At 39.5% G+C, this 15,787-nt stretch overlaps 1 pseudogene; it reads right to left on the reverse strand.

Moving 5' to 3' along the window:
* Positions 1 to 12,571: 12,571 nt before the first annotated feature.
* LOC144339468 (histone-lysine N-methyltransferase SETMAR-like) lies at positions 12,572 to 14,965 on the reverse strand (annotated as a pseudogene).
* Between the last annotated feature and the right edge of the window lie 822 nt (positions 14,966 to 15,787).

Raw genomic sequence — 15,787 nt, forward strand, 5'->3', positions numbered from 1 at the left:
CCCCCTGGCTGCTCCTGGGCCAGGCCACAGCTCAGGCTGAAACCAGGCTGTCTCTGAAAATAGAGGACGTGGGCAGAGAGGTGGCTGGATTCCTTCCGCGCCAAGCAGGCACAGTGCCGCCCCCTCCTTGAAGAACTCTGCCTATTTTCCTTTCTCCTTGACCCAGTGGGCGAAGGAAGTTGAGTCTTCAGGAAATTCTTCATTGTTGTTGAAGATGGAGTCTTATTCTAGAGAGATGAGAGTGTGAGCATTTACTCTGGGGTATGTTTCTAACAAACTCTGAAAGGTCAGCCTGCCCTTCTTGAATAAAAAGCTTGGTTTTTACCATATGCATCGCCCTGCTGTCTCTCTCTCTCTTTGTGTGTGTGTGTGTGTGTGTGTGTGTGTCTGTGTGTGTGTGTGTGAAGAGTTGCCGAAATAAGAAGAAGAAAAAAAAATCAGGCGCCTCACTGAGAATATCTTAATAATATTTGAAGTTGGGCCGGTTTGTTGTCTGAGTATAAAGCATACATGGTATAGAATGCTCAAAACCAAAATGACTGTCCTATTCTGAATTTGAGGTCATTTTTTTCTCCTTCAGGGGGTCAGGTTTTACCTGTCAGGAGGGATTGAAGAAAGCACCGGGTGTAAGTTCCTCCAAGAGCATTCTCAGGGCAGCATCTTGTCACTGTCCTCAGGGGTAGCCTCCCTTTTGTGAGGTTCAATCCGTCAGCTGGAGGATGAACCACAGTGCTACTGCAGGCCTAGCTGATGTCACAGTTGTTGAAAAGGTACATTTTCTTACTCTGGGGGAAAGAGCAACGTGGCTCCTTCAGTTCTATGAACTCTAATGCTCCATATCGTCAGTCACCCGCCCTCCATCAGAGTAGAGCCAAATGCAAGCCTCAGATCCAGGCAAAGCCGAAGCCAATCATTCCTCAGAGCATCCCTCCACCACAGCACTTGTGACCTGGTGCACAGATATATATTCATACACATATTCGTATAAGTGTGTGTGTGCACATACACACATACATACATGTAATATATATCTGGAAGAATGAGGCCCCATGTTTATGCAAATAGTAGTAAGATGAGTGACACATATTTTCCTTAATAAATGGATTGTGAAAAGGAAAACTACTTCATAGGAATAATAAAAGAACTGAGAACGGTGTTTTCAATTTCCTGGGTGGAAAGTCATTTTCCCAGATTAAATTGTCTGCTACTACCTTACTGGCTGGTCTCTCTCAGGCTAGAATTCTTGGAGTGTCCTTGAATTCATGTCTGTGCTCTGAATGCTTTATTAATGTGTATGTGTGACACTTCATTTTATTGCTAGAATTTGGTAAATATTAACAGATTAATGCTTCCCTCCCTCTTTTCCTTTCTGTGGACCTCATCTCTCATAACTCCTCTCTGTTCTCTCCACCTTGGCCTCAGAGACAAGAACACTTATTGCTTTGTTTTACGGCCATCCTGAAAATAGACATTGGCTCCAGCATAGTGTAGTATACAGAATTTTAATGAGTACAGAGCAAGCAGTTCAGTCCTTCACTCCGATATGAGAGGGGTGACGTCAACCTATCCAGGAAATATTGAATTGATTTTAAAACTGCTCTAAGGGTGAATAAATCGGTGGTGCTGTGCATTAGCATGAGACTGCCTGCACCCACACATATCTCCCTGTTTGTTTGTCTTAATGCTAGGATTATTAGAAACCACCTGAATAGGTGCCCTTCAAAATACAAATAGAGGGGTCAGAGAATGTTGATTGGTTTTTAAGCCTCAATTTTGTAACTTGGTGTTATCCTAGATTTAAAATTGTAAGATGTATTTAGCTCCCTATTTATTTTCTTTCCAATTCTAGTATTTTGTTCATTTATGAAAACTGGGAATCGTGCTTTCCCATCATCTCTTTTGCTCCTCTCTCTTCCCATCTCCCTTTGACAAGTTTTCTGAAGCATGTTTTGGTGCTTCGGCAAAAAGGGCACGATGTAATGTTTTATTTGTCTCCCATTCTGCTATGTGAAGTGAAAAACCCTAGCACCCAGGGTGTGAAAAGCTGGCAGTGTGAGCTCTTTGCAACAAGAGACACTATTCAGGGAGACACAGTCTAATATCAAAGCCAGATAAACTCTCTTGACACCAAAAACCAAACCAACAATAAAAACTCCAGCCAAATGCCACCAAATGAACAACTCCTTCTCTCAACTCTCTAGAATATGGTTAAGTTTTTAGATTGATACTCTTATAACTATTTGCATTTCTTTTTGCAACCTTCTTTACACCTTGCTGGTTTCACTAGTGATTTAATAGTTAATTAGTTAGCAAAGATGTCTAACATTCTTTGAAGAATAAACATACTACTTGTTGCAAGGCTGCATTATATAACATTAAGAAGGTCATTTAATTCTCCAAGCTTCTTACCAAAAAAAAAAAAAAAAAACTTTTAAAAATTCACCAGCAATGACTTCAGAAATTTTATTAACCTTTTTAGTAATTAACCTTAGTAACTCAAAGTTTTGATGGTTTGCTTTTTAGCTGATTCCATAGATAATTTTCTACTGGAGATAATTCTCCATCAATATTCTCTATCAATGACCATTACTATAAACATTTCTGAGACCATTCTCCTCCCATTCAAGCTAAACTCACAATTTAATCCTTTGTTAAGCTCTAGGATATATACAAAAAATACAGGCCCTATAATTTGTCCTCAAAGAGCTTATAGTACACATAAAACAATCATTCATAATATAAGACAGAATCTGACACATCAAGTGAGTAGTGTTGAATAATCAGTGTCCTGGGAGTGAAGAGAACCATCTCATTGTGGGCTGTCATAGCTCCCAAAAGGGGTCCAGTGTGCGGTGGGAATGGGGGAGTGGCTGAACTTCAGGTTGGTCTTCAAAGGATTTATCGTCTTTGTGGAGGCGGAGTTCATTCTAGGTTGAAGGAAAGCTGCCAAATACAGAGGTAGGTATGCCTGAACCATGCTTAAAAGCTAGTGCATAGACAGGCCTTACGTTAATGTGAGGTTCATTCAAGGTTAGGGTAAGTTTAGAAAAAACACCAGGGTAAAGAACACCTCAAAATATCAGGCTGAGGAAAACTGTATTTTAAAAGCTAAATACAAGTTGTATTTAGCTTATAAAGAAATAGCATATTTTATAATACCCATAGGTACCATAAAATGTAATATTTTATAAGACCAAAAGAAGAAATCATTAGATCCTTTATTTCACTACTTTGAAAATGGCAGAAGAGTAATCTTTGTTGGGTAAAAGGATCAACCGATCTACAGTGCAGAAATTATGTTACTATGGAACAAAGGGAAACAGGACTCAAACTGTGTCTGGTGTGGGAGCAGCATCTGCCTACTCCTTCCTTCCTTCCAATAATTACAAAAGAAGGGGGGAAAACCCCAACTCAAATTTGTCAAAATGCTTTCCATGTAGTGGTGTTTGATACATACTGAATGGATATATGAATAAATAACCATTTGGTTGATGAACCCAATAAAATGAACAAGAGCCATCATGTAAAGCCTAGAAGGAAATTGCCTTCATATAACCCACTTTCTACTTCATTAAAGATTAATTCATTTTTATCTACATATGACATGAAGCTGGACAAAGAAATGGATCCTTTTACTCTACATTTGAAAGACAAATGAAGAGCACAGAGAGCAAACAAACTAAAAGAAAACAAAACAAGGCGAAGCAAAAGCCTGACACATTCCACATGTTAACAAGCTAAAGCAATGTATTGCCGATTGGTTGTCCCTTGGAGAAAAAGTAGCTAGACAACATCTTAAAGAAGTACATTTCAGTGTTTTCCAGGTGGCTTTTACTCTGTCAGAACCCATTCTGCTGAATGGGGGATACATATTTACAGGCTGCTAATACTCAGCTGATAAGAAACTATACCTGAATTATTTCTAAGTGTCCTGGGAGCCCACCGGTAGCTAAAAGCATCTCTGCTTAGATGTCACTTTCAATCAATTGCAGCTGTTACCTGAGTGTCACTCACTCACAATCAGGGAATATGACTTGAACCTGAATCAAGCTTCTATTTCCTTGCACATGAAATTCAGCAAAACAACAAAGAGTTAAATAAAATATAGTCAGTGTTAGCAATGTAATGGTTGCCTTTTAAAGAGACGAGGTAATACAATAATGACTTTTGGACCAGTTACTCAGGAACCAAAATTGATTTCTAATCTTGACTAATTTTCTTTTGGCCATTCCTGTAAATGTGGGTCTCCCTTCAATGAGGATTTTATTGTTGTCATGATTACTAGATGATGGTTTATATATTGTTGCCATTTGTAAGCTCTTTTGGAAACTCGGGACACAGACTAAACTTATTTTTAAAAATATAAAATGTTACTCATTTTTATTATGCAGGTTCCTTTTGAAGAATGAAATCCTTGGGCTGTCATTAGGAACTGCATGCAGTTAAGCTGTGTAACCTCTCGATTTTTAGTTTCCCCGTCTATTTTATAAAATAAAACATTGAACTAAATTATCTCTAAGGCCTATTCTATTATTATTTATATTATTTTCTAATCCTATGATTACAATATGGTTTCCATCCAAATTGGCAGTGAGCTCTAAAAGTTCAAACCTGAGGTATGGTAGCACGGTCGCCTTGGTTCAGCAACATGTATACTCAGTGGGCTTAAACACGACAAAGCCTATTTACAGGAGTACAATATGACCCTGTTTTTTTTCAGCCATTTGTCCTATTTGGTTACAGAAGTGGTTTCCAGATCAGCACCAGCCACATCACCTGCAGATTTGTCAGAAATGAAAATTTCAGACCCTGTCCCAGACCTACTATGCCAGAAATTCTGGGAAGAGATCCAGTTTTCTGAGTTCTAACAAGCATTCCTGGTGATGCTGATGCCTGTTAAAGTTTAAGAACGCTGCCCTAGAGGTTAAAGTTGCAGGTTCAAACTCTGAAATAGCCACTGATTTAATTCTGTACCCTAACCTTAACTCACAATATTATAATAGCCTCTATTTTTCATCAAAGATTGGGGTACAGTGCTTGGCCGGATCAGCTCTACTGCACCTCACAGATGTTAAATGATTACTTTGTGTTTTAAAGTGTTTTTCAACAAGCCTTCAAGGGCATCTATTGCTTTGATTCCCAATTCCATACAAATGAAATATTTTCTTTCATCACTTCACTATGTCACCCTGTCATCTTTGGTTAGTGCTGCTTCCTCACTACATACTTCACTCATTTTTGTTCCTTCTCACCTCCATAGCTTCTCTATTGCCTAAAATATGGTCTGTATTTTCTTGCTAACAATCCAAATCCATAAGACTTGGAGATAATTATCATCACCAAGAAAGCTGTCATTAATCCCATCCCATGGGTACTTCTTGAAAACCGGTAAGCTGCATCGCCTGGAGCAGCATTCCTCAAATGGAACACTACAACTCAATCACCTGAAAGAGGTTTTAAAAATATAGATTCCTGTGTCCCACTCCAACCAGCCTACTGAATCAGAACCTCTAGGGTACAGGATATGTGTCTTCAACCAGATTCTCAAGCGATACCTGGGCATCTAGGTGAGGTGTTTGTAAATTACTGAGATGGAACAGGGGGTGGCAAACTTATTTTGTAAAGGGCCACAAGGTAAATATTTTGTAATGGCGAGCCACACAATCTCTCTGACAATGACTGAATGAAGCTTTAATCTCAGGTTTGCTGTTACAGTGCAAAAGCAGCCATAGACAATATGTACACAAATGGGTGTGGCTGTGTTTCAACAAAACTTTATTTACAAAAATAGGAAACAGGATGGTAGTACATTGAACCCTAAACTAGAGTATTATTTAATTGGATAAAAATGAACTACAGTGTCTGAAAGGTTATTCTGCACTCAGTATGTGCTTTTGAAATGAACTAATACATAAAGGAACCAAAGTAATGCAGCTGTTGGAGTATTATACATTTGAAACAGATAATTATCACACGGTAATGTTACTGTGGTCATACGTTGCTTAACAATGGGGATACATTTTGAGAAATGGGTCGTTAGGCAATTTTGTCATTGTACCAATGTCATAGACTGTACTTAAACCTAGGTAGTATAGCTTACTAAACACTGAGGCTATATGATATAGCCTATTGCTCCAAGGATACAAACCTGCACAGCATGGTAATATATTGAATACTGTAGGCAACTATAACACAATGAAAAACATTTTTCCTATCTAAACATAGAGAAGGTACAGTAAAAATATGGCATAAAAGACAAAAAAAGGTACACTTGTACCTACAGGGCACTTATCATGAATGAAGATTGTAAGAGTGGGAGTTGTTCTGGGTGAGTGAGTGGTGAGTGACTGTGAAGGCCTAGGACATTACCCTACACTTCTGCAGACTTTATAAATACTGTACACTTAGGACACACTAAATTTATTAAAACATTTTCTTTCTTTGATTCTAAATTAATCTGAGCTTACTGTAAATTTTTAAACTTTATAAACTCTTTAATTTAAAAAAAAGCCTTTTTACTCTTTTGTAGTAACACTTAGCTTAAAACCCAAGTACATTGTAAAACTATACAAGAATATTTTCCTTTTGAGTCCTTATTCTATTTTTCTATTTTAAAAATATTTTTACTTTTACAACTTCTTGTTGTTAAAGATGAAGACACAAACACACACATTAGCCTAGGTCTATGCAGAGTCAGGATCATTAATATCATGGTCTTCCAACTCCACGTCCGTGTATCGCGGGGAGGTCAGAGGCAATAACATACACAGAGCTGTCATCTCATGTGATAACAATGCCTTCTTCTGGAATGCCTCCTGAAGGACCTGCCTGAGGCTATTTTACAGTTAACTTTTTTTTCTCTAGTAAGTAGAAAGAGTATACTCTAAAATAACAATAAAATATATAGGGTTGTAAATATATAAACCAGTACTATAGTGGTTTATTATCATTATCCAGTATAATGTGCTATATATAACTATGTGCTAGACATTTATACAATTAGCAGCACAGTAGGTTTGTTTATACCAGCCTCCCCACAAACATGTGACTAATGAATTGCACTAGAACATTCTGATAGCTGCAGTGTCACTAGACACAGGGATTCTTCAGCTTCATTATAATCTTATGGGACCTCTGTTGTATATGAGGTCCTTCGTTGACCGAAATGTTTTAATGCAGTGTGTGACTGTCTGTAAATGATCTTGAATAAAATCGTGCTGACATATGGAAACTCTTGGTGGTCTGGGGAGAGGGGTAATGGGAAGCATGGAGTAAACAATGGAATTCTAATTTGGCCTGCTCATTTTCTTGGTTTTGCATTTACAAATTATATTCTACCTAATTGACTTACCAACAAGGGTTTGTTGAGGAGTAATTTGTTTAATGTTTTAAAAATGTTACATAGATGCCAAGTGTTACAGATATAGGTTTCTAATGAAGAACCAAAAATAAGCCACACTAAAACTATGTTTTTTGATTCCTGAGCAAAAGCTTTAGTTAAATGTCTCCTGGAAAGTGGCACTTTGCCCCCAACTCAAATGTCACTCTCTTCTCCTATTTTACTCAGGAAAACCTCAAATACATCGTGTGGGTGATACTGAAGGATGTCAGGATCAAAGCGTATTTAAAGTTGCTAAGAGGAAGCAGATGTTCTTAGCTGGGCAAAAGATTCTCAGAGTTTCCAATGAAATATAAACTTTTGAAGGCCCCATGGGATCATGCCTTAAAATGTCGTGCTTTTGTTTATGCCTCCCATACGCAAAACAGTGGAGAAATGTGTGGTTCTGTGAGAGACAGAGGAAAGTAAATGAGCTAGAAACAATAGGGAACTCTGTACTATAGAAAAAAATGTAACGGATATTATCCTTAAAAAACACCCAAAAACCAAAACCCAAAAAACTAGGACAGATGAGAATAGTCATTTCCCTCAATTCTCTGTGTGTGTGTATATATATATCTTTAAAGATCTATCTCTGAATTACCCTCGTTGGCTGGATTACCAATTAGTTTTCTTCAAGACTTTCTGCTCTCATGTATTTTCAAGTAGAAGTTTTTTCTTAATTCCCCCCAAAATTGTAACTTTTTCACTACAGCTGCTAACCAAGAAATAGTTGCAAAGGAAAGAATAGTTGGTGGCTTTTTTTTTTTCTTTCTTTTTTTTTTTTTTTTTTTGAGACGGAGTCTCGCTCTGTCGCCCAGGCTGGAGTGCAGTGGCACAGTCTCGGCTCACTGCAAGCTCCACCTCCCGGGTTTACGCCATTCTCCTGACTCAGCCTCCTGAGTAGCTGGGACTACAGGCTCCCGCCACATCGCCTGGCTAGTTTTTTGTGTTTTTTTAGTAGAGACGGGGTTTCACCATGTTAACCAGGATGGTCTCGATCTCCTGACCTCGTGATCCGCCCGTCTCGGCCTCCCAAAGTGCTGGGATTACAGGCTTGAGCCACCGCGCCCAGCCAGTTGGTGGCTTTTAAGCTTGTGCTGAAATCCGTATGAAATCAATGCTTTGAAGAATGATGCCAATGCAGATAATTATATTTTCAGCCAGAAAAAAGGTAAAAAGACTTGCATTCCTCCCTGATCACAGTGGCATCAAGTAGTTGACCCTATAGAGAAATGCTAAACAAATGTAATGTTTTGTATATCTTATTTTCTTAAACTTGAGGACAATGTAAGTCCAGGGAGATGAGATACCATATGAGATTCAAGACTGGCATAAACGTGAGAAGGCAAGCTAGGAAATTACTTGAACATTCTTGGTTCTTGAATTTTTGTACAACGATGTATCTATTGAGGTCAAAAGTTAGAGTGAAAAACTTGTTTTTTATGTTTACTCTTTCTAGATAAATGAATGATGAATTAACTGGTCCAACTTGAAGTATAATTATAATAATGCTTATGGTGATTTAAATACACAAGGAATTTGATTTGCCATATACTTCGTGGAAATTTGTAAATTTAGGAATAGACTCTGTTGTCATCATTGGGAACCAAGGCAAATATGAATAGGTTTAGAGAAAGGGAGGACTGATCTTCTTTGAAAACCATAGGACATTTATTTATCTTTGAGTTTGTAGGAAGCCCGGCTGGCTCACATTTTGTGGGGTGGAGGGAGGAAAGTTTTATTTAGGATATGCCAAGCAACTACTATACGTCAGTAATAACAGGTATCTTAGACTAGAAGCAGCTCATCCTAGGAACCAAATTTTAACCACATTTCTGTATACAGTCCTGACAGAGAGATGGTAAAGATCTTTTGCATGGATGAGCGCCTGCCTATTACATATGAGGTCACAGGGCAGAATTAATGGCTCATCTTTGAAATAGTGACTGGTTACTGGCTTATCTTTTCACTTCATCCCAAGAAATTGGATGAATTATTCCACCTTGTCAAGAAGAGTGTCGTAGAGTCATAGAATGTTAGAGTTGGAAGGCACTCTCACTACTTCATTTAAAAAAAAAAATTTAGATTGGTGTAATGCTGAGGTTTGGGCTTCTATTGATCCCATCTCTCCTATTGAACATAGTTTTTTTTGTTTGTTTGTTTGTTTTTGTTTTGTTTTTTTTGAGACGGAGTCTCGCTCTGTCACCCAGGCTGGAGCGCAGTGGCTTGATCTCAGCTCACTGCAAGCTCCGCCTCCCGGGTTCACGCCATTCTCCTGCCCCAGCCTCCCGAGTAGCTGGGACTACAGGCACCCGCCATCACGCCCGGCTAATTTTTTTATATTTTTAGTAGAGACGGGGTTTCACTGTGTTAGCCGGGATGGTCTGGATCTCCTGACCTCGTGATCCGCCCGTCTCGGCCTCCCAAAGTGCTGGGATTACAGGCATGAGCCACTACGCCCGGCCTTGAACATAGTTTTCAATAGGTGATTTTTCAGTCCTTTCACCTCCCCCCTCTGCCTCCTTTTGGATTTCCCAGTGTCTATTTTTCCCATCTTTATGTCCATGTGTACACAATATTTAGCTCCCACTTATAAGTGAGAACATATGGTATTTGATTTTCTGTTTCTGTGTTAATTCACTTAGGATACTTGGCCTCCAGCTGCATCCAGGTTACTGCAAAGGTCATGATTTCATTCTTTTTCATGGTTGCATAGTATTCCTATTCCATAGCAGGTATGTACCAGATTTTCTTTATCCAGCACACCATTGATGAGGACCTAGTTTGGTTCCATGTCTTTACTATCGTGAATAGTGCTGTGATAAACATACAAGAGCAAGTGTATTTTTGGTAGAAGGATTTATTTTCTTTGGGTTATGTACCCAGTAATGGGACTGTTGGGTCAAATGGTAGTTCTAGTTTTAGTTCTTTGAGAAATATCCAAACTGCTTTCCACAGGGTCTGAACTAACTTGTATTCCCACCAATAGTGTACAAGCATTTTTTTTTTTTTTTTTCTTCGCATGCTTGCCAACATCTGGTATTTTTTGACTTTTTAAGAACAGTCATTCTGACTGGTGTGAGATGGGTATCTCATTGAGGTTTTGATTTGCATTTCTCTGAAGATTGGTGATGTTGAATGTTTTCTTATATGTTCGTTGACTGCCTTTACATCGTCTTTTGAGAAATGCCTGTTTATGTCCTTTGCTCACTTTTCAATAGGGTGATTTGTTTTTTTCTTGCTGATTTGTTTCAGTTGCTTATAGGTTCTGGATATTGGTCCTTTGTCAGATGCATAGTTCACAAATAGTTTCTCCTATTCTGTAGGTTTTCTGTGTGCTCTGTTGATAGATTATTTTGCTATGCAGAAGCTCTTTACTTTAATTAGGTCCCAATTGTAAATTTTTGTTTTTGTTGCAATTGCTTTTGAGGACTTAGTCTTTGCCTTAGCTGATGTCCAGAGAGTATTTCCTAGGTTTTCTTCTAGGATTTTATAGTTTGAGGTCTTAAATTTAAGTCTTTGTTTCATATTGAGTCAATTTTTGTATATGGTGAGAGGTAGGGGTCCAGTTTCAATCTTTCGTACATATGGTTAGCCAGTTTTCCCTGCACCATTTATTGAATAGGGGATCATTTTTCCATTGCTTGCTTTTGTCAACTTTGTTTAATATCAGTTGATTGTAGGTTTGCAGTTTTATTTCTGACTTCTCTATTCTGTTCCACTGTTGTATGTATCTATTTTTGTACCAATGCAAATATACTTTGTCTCATAATTTTATAGTGGATCTTAAGGTAAAATCTTGCTTGTTAAACAGGCATATGAAAAGGTGCTCAACATCATTGATCATCAGAGAAATGCAAATCAAAACTACAATGAGATACCATCTCACTCCAGTTATATCTAAATGTCAGGCAATAACAAATGCTGATGAGGATGTGGAGAAAAGAGAACCCTTGTACACTGTTGGTGAGAGTGTAAATTAGTACAACCACCATGGAGAACAGTTTGGAGGTTCCTCAGAATAAGAATTGAGCCGTCCTATGATCCAGCAATTCTATCTCTGGGTATATACCCAAAAGAAAAGAAATCAGTATATCAAAGAGATATCTGCACTCCTATGTTTGTTGCTGCCCTATTTACAATAGCTAAGACTTGGAGGCAACCTAAGTGTTTATCGACAGATGAATGGATAAAGAAAATGTGGTACACATACACAATGGAGTGTTATTCAGCCATAAAAAAGAATAAGATCCAGTCATTTGCAACCACATGGATGAAACTGGAGGCCACTATGCTAAGTGAAATAAGCCAGGCACAGAAAGACAAACATTGCACGTTCTCACTTATTTGAGGGATCTAAAAATGAAAACAATTGAACTCATGGACATGGAGACTAGAAGGATGGTTACTAGAGGCTGGGAAAGATAGTTGGGGACTGTGGGGGAGGTGGGGATGGTTAATGGGTACAAAACAATAGAAAGAATGAATAAGACTGCTGTTGTGCTATTTGATAGCACAATAGGGTGACTGTAGTCAATAATAATTGTATATTTTAAAATAACTTAAAGATTGGATTGTTTGTAACTCAAAGGATTCCAAAGAAAAAAGGATTAAAAAAGGATTATTAAAAAAGATTGGATTGTTTGTAATTCAAAGTATAAATGCTTGAAGGGATGGATAGCTCATTCTCCATGATGTGCTTATTAAACATTGCATGCCTGTATCAAAACATTGCTTGTACTCCATAAATATATATACCTACGAAAATTAAAAATAAGGCTGGGCGCGGTGGCTCATGCCTGTAACGCCAGCACTTTGGGAGGCCGAGGCGAGCGGATCACGAGTTCAGGAGATCGAGGCCATCCTGGCTAACACGGTGAAACCCTGTCTCTACTAAAAATACAAAAAATTAGCTGGGTGTGGTGGCAAGTACCTGTAGTCCCAGCTACTCAGGAGGCTGAAGCAGGAGAATCGCTTGAACCTGGGAGGCAGAGGTTGCAGTGAACCAAGATCGCGCCACTGCACTCCAGCCTGGGTAACAAGGCGAGACTCCGTCTCAAAAAAAAAAAAAAAAAAAGAAACCATATTTGTTAAAAACATGAGATTGATAATATTAGATTGATGCAAAGTTGACTGTAGTTTAAGACTGTGAATTTTGAATTATTATAACTAGGTTCAAACATATCTTTATTAATCAAAATAGGAACCATTACAATCAATACATTTTTACCAACAAGAAATACGCTTATTTATTCCTGTAGTGTGAAAAGCTCTGCTTTGGGATTCGACAAACTCTTGGAAAGCATTTTCTGCATCCTGCTGGTTGTGGAAGCATTTTCCCTGCAAAAAGTTGTTGAGACGCTTGAAGAAGGGGTAGTCAGTTGGTGAGAGGTCGGGTGAATATGGTGGATGAGGCAAAATTTCAAAGCCCAATTTGTTCAACTTTTGAAACATTGGTTGTGCGACGTGTGGTTGGGCATTGTCATGGAGAAATCTGGGCCCTTTCTGTTGACAAATGCCAGCTGCAGTCACTGCAGTTTTTAGTGCATCTCATCGATTTGCTGAAGAAACTTCTCAACTGCAATAGTTTTGCCAGGATTCAGAAAGCTCTAGTGGATCAGACTGGCAGCAGACCACCAAACAGTGACCATGACCTTTTTTTGATGCAAGTTTGGCTTTGGGAAGTGCTTTGGAGCTTCTTCTCGGTCCAGTCACTGAGCTGGTCATCACCAGTTGTCATGTAAAATCCACTTTTCATCACACGTCACTATCTGATTGAGAAATGGGTCATTGTTGCATAGAATAAGAGAAGACAACACTTCAAAACGATGATTTTTTTTTTTTTTTTAATTTTCACTCAGCTCATGAAGCACCCACTTATTGAGATTTCTCACCTTTCCAACTTGCTTTAGATGCCGAACAACCATAGAATGGTCGATGTTGGGTTCTTAGGCAACTTCTAGTGTGGTTGTAAGAGGATCAGCTTCGATGATTGCTCTCAGTTGATCATTGTCAACTTCCGATCATCAGCCACGATGCTCTTTATCTTCAAGGCTCTCATATCCTTTGCAAAACTTCTTGAACCACCACTGCACTGTGCCTTCATTAGCAGTTCCTAAGCCAAATGCATTGTTGATGTTGCGAGTTGTCTGCACTGCTGCATGACTCATTTTGAACTTGAATAAGAAAATTGCTTGAATTTTCTTTTTGTCTAACATTATTCCCACAGTCTAAAATAAATATAAAATAAACAGCAAGAAATAAGTCTTTAGCAAAAAACCATAAAGCACGAAATGTGCATTAAAATGGTGTATAACATAACCACATTTATTTAAGAATGTATCCCGATATCAAAAGGCAAATTTCAACAATGCAGAAACTGCAATGACTTTTGCACCAAAGTGCAAGCTTGCCAAGGAATCAGTATGGGAATTCAGAGAGCACAAAGTTACAGAGAAATAAGTAAATGTTTTTGAACAGATTACAGGGGACAGTAATCACCAGAATGATTCTCACTTTTATGGATTGACACATATATTCTTACTTTGGAAGAAGCTGCATCTAACTTTGGACTTTGGTTCAAGGCAGATGGCATAGAAACCAGTAGCAAGTTCATATCCAAGAGAACTGCTCACTGCAAAGATTTCACCTCATGGCTGGTGCCATAATTTTGTCTTTGATAGGCTACTCCAAAATTTCTATCATGCTGGTAGATTTCAATGAAATAGAGCCCTAGGTGCCCACTCCCACCTGACCCCCAATATGAGCCAGCAGTGGTGCCCACCTTGAGCATGCTGAGGTAGAGCCTGCTGCTGGGGCCCGACTTCCTGCCATTCACCTCCAGGTGCTACGTTGCTGTACATCTTGCAGTGGAACTCCATTTTGCTGCACAGCTCTGCCCTCTGGTTGGCCGGTAACCCCCAGGCAGAATAGACCCATGAGAAGATGTTCTGGGAGTGCAGATGGGTCTGGGAGCTTCCCTCCTACCTGCACCTTCAAGGTCCAGTGTGTGTGTCCTCTGGATGCTACTGAACTTGTGCAGGTGTAGTGGCTGCTGTCCAGGGGCACTATGCTCTTCATGACCAGGCTCCACTGCGAGTGCCACAGTTTGATTCCCTGATTCCGTGCTCTCCATGGAACTCCTTGTGCTCTTCAGCCAGAAGATAGAGGGAATGGGGCTGCCACATGACGGAAGCAATTAGAGTTGGTGGTCAGCAGCTTCTTCACCATCCAGTAGGGCTGAGCCCAGCAAGGGTCCCCTGCTGTGTTTTCAGCCTCATCCTCCCATCTTCCTTACCTCCCCAGGATGGATCACCTGTCACACACACATTGACTAGGCACAGCACATGCTAGGTGAGCTGCTGCCAGCAGATATTGGCCTCCTACAGCCTCGTGGAAGGCGTTCCTCACCTACAGCTGCTGGGGCCCCCACCGGGATGCAGTCCAGGACACTAGCCTTGCGCCATCCTTCTCCCAAAGAGTGAGTCCCGGGGGACCACCTCTAGGCTGGTGGCAGCTCAGCTCTGTGGTGTCTCTGCTGCCAAAGACCAACTGCTCCTGCTGGCTGGACTCAGGCCTCACCATGCAGCAACTGGCCAAGCTCGCTGCCCACCCAGCCCTCCAGCCTTGGCCTGCGGCCTATTGGTGAGCTGGAAGTCCCTGTGCACGAGTGAAACTGACTATTCTATTTTTGTAGGTGAATAAATTAAAGTTCAAAGAAGAGAATTTATTCCCTTAACATTTTTTATGTTGTTGTTTATTTTAACAAACACTTTTATGGAACTTTTTGGTTTACAAAGTACTTCGTTGTTTTTATTTGATCCCTAGAACCCTGCAATGTAAATACTCTTGTGATAACAAGTCTTTTTCATATATAAGAAAATTGCAGCTAGGGAAGATGAAGTGAATCATCATTTTTGCCTTCTTCCTTTCACCATCCTTTATATCCACTCAGTCCCTAAATCCAGAAGAGACTAAATTTTAAATATCACTTGCCTTTTTTCAAGTTTTGATATCTCCACCACTGCTGCTATAGATCAAGTCACCTCACATTTTTCTTTTGATCACAGGAATAGTTCATTATTGACCCACTTGCTTCCAGACTTGATCCCAAACCATCTCCAAATATTTTAAAACAAAGATATGATCACATCACTGCTAAGTTTAAAATCTTCAATAATTCCCAGAGTGCATGTCAATCTATGCAGAGTGCACGGGCTAAAAGCCTCCTTCAGTTCTGCCTCTGCCTGTGGATTTAGCCTCAGCACTTACCATTCCTGTCCGCTTTCTCTTCCTCTACCGAATCCATATCCTCTTTTATATTTTGTAGTTCTTCATGTGTCAGGTCAACTGATAATGGGAGAGCAGGAAAGGGAACATTTCCTTCAACCTCAGGTGAGGAGACCG

Source organism: Macaca mulatta, chromosome 2 (genome assembly GCF_049350105.2).
Source record: "Macaca mulatta isolate MMU2019108-1 chromosome 2, T2T-MMU8v2.0, whole genome shotgun sequence".
In the NCBI taxonomy this organism is placed as follows: Eukaryota; Metazoa; Chordata; class Mammalia; order Primates; family Cercopithecidae; genus Macaca; species Macaca mulatta.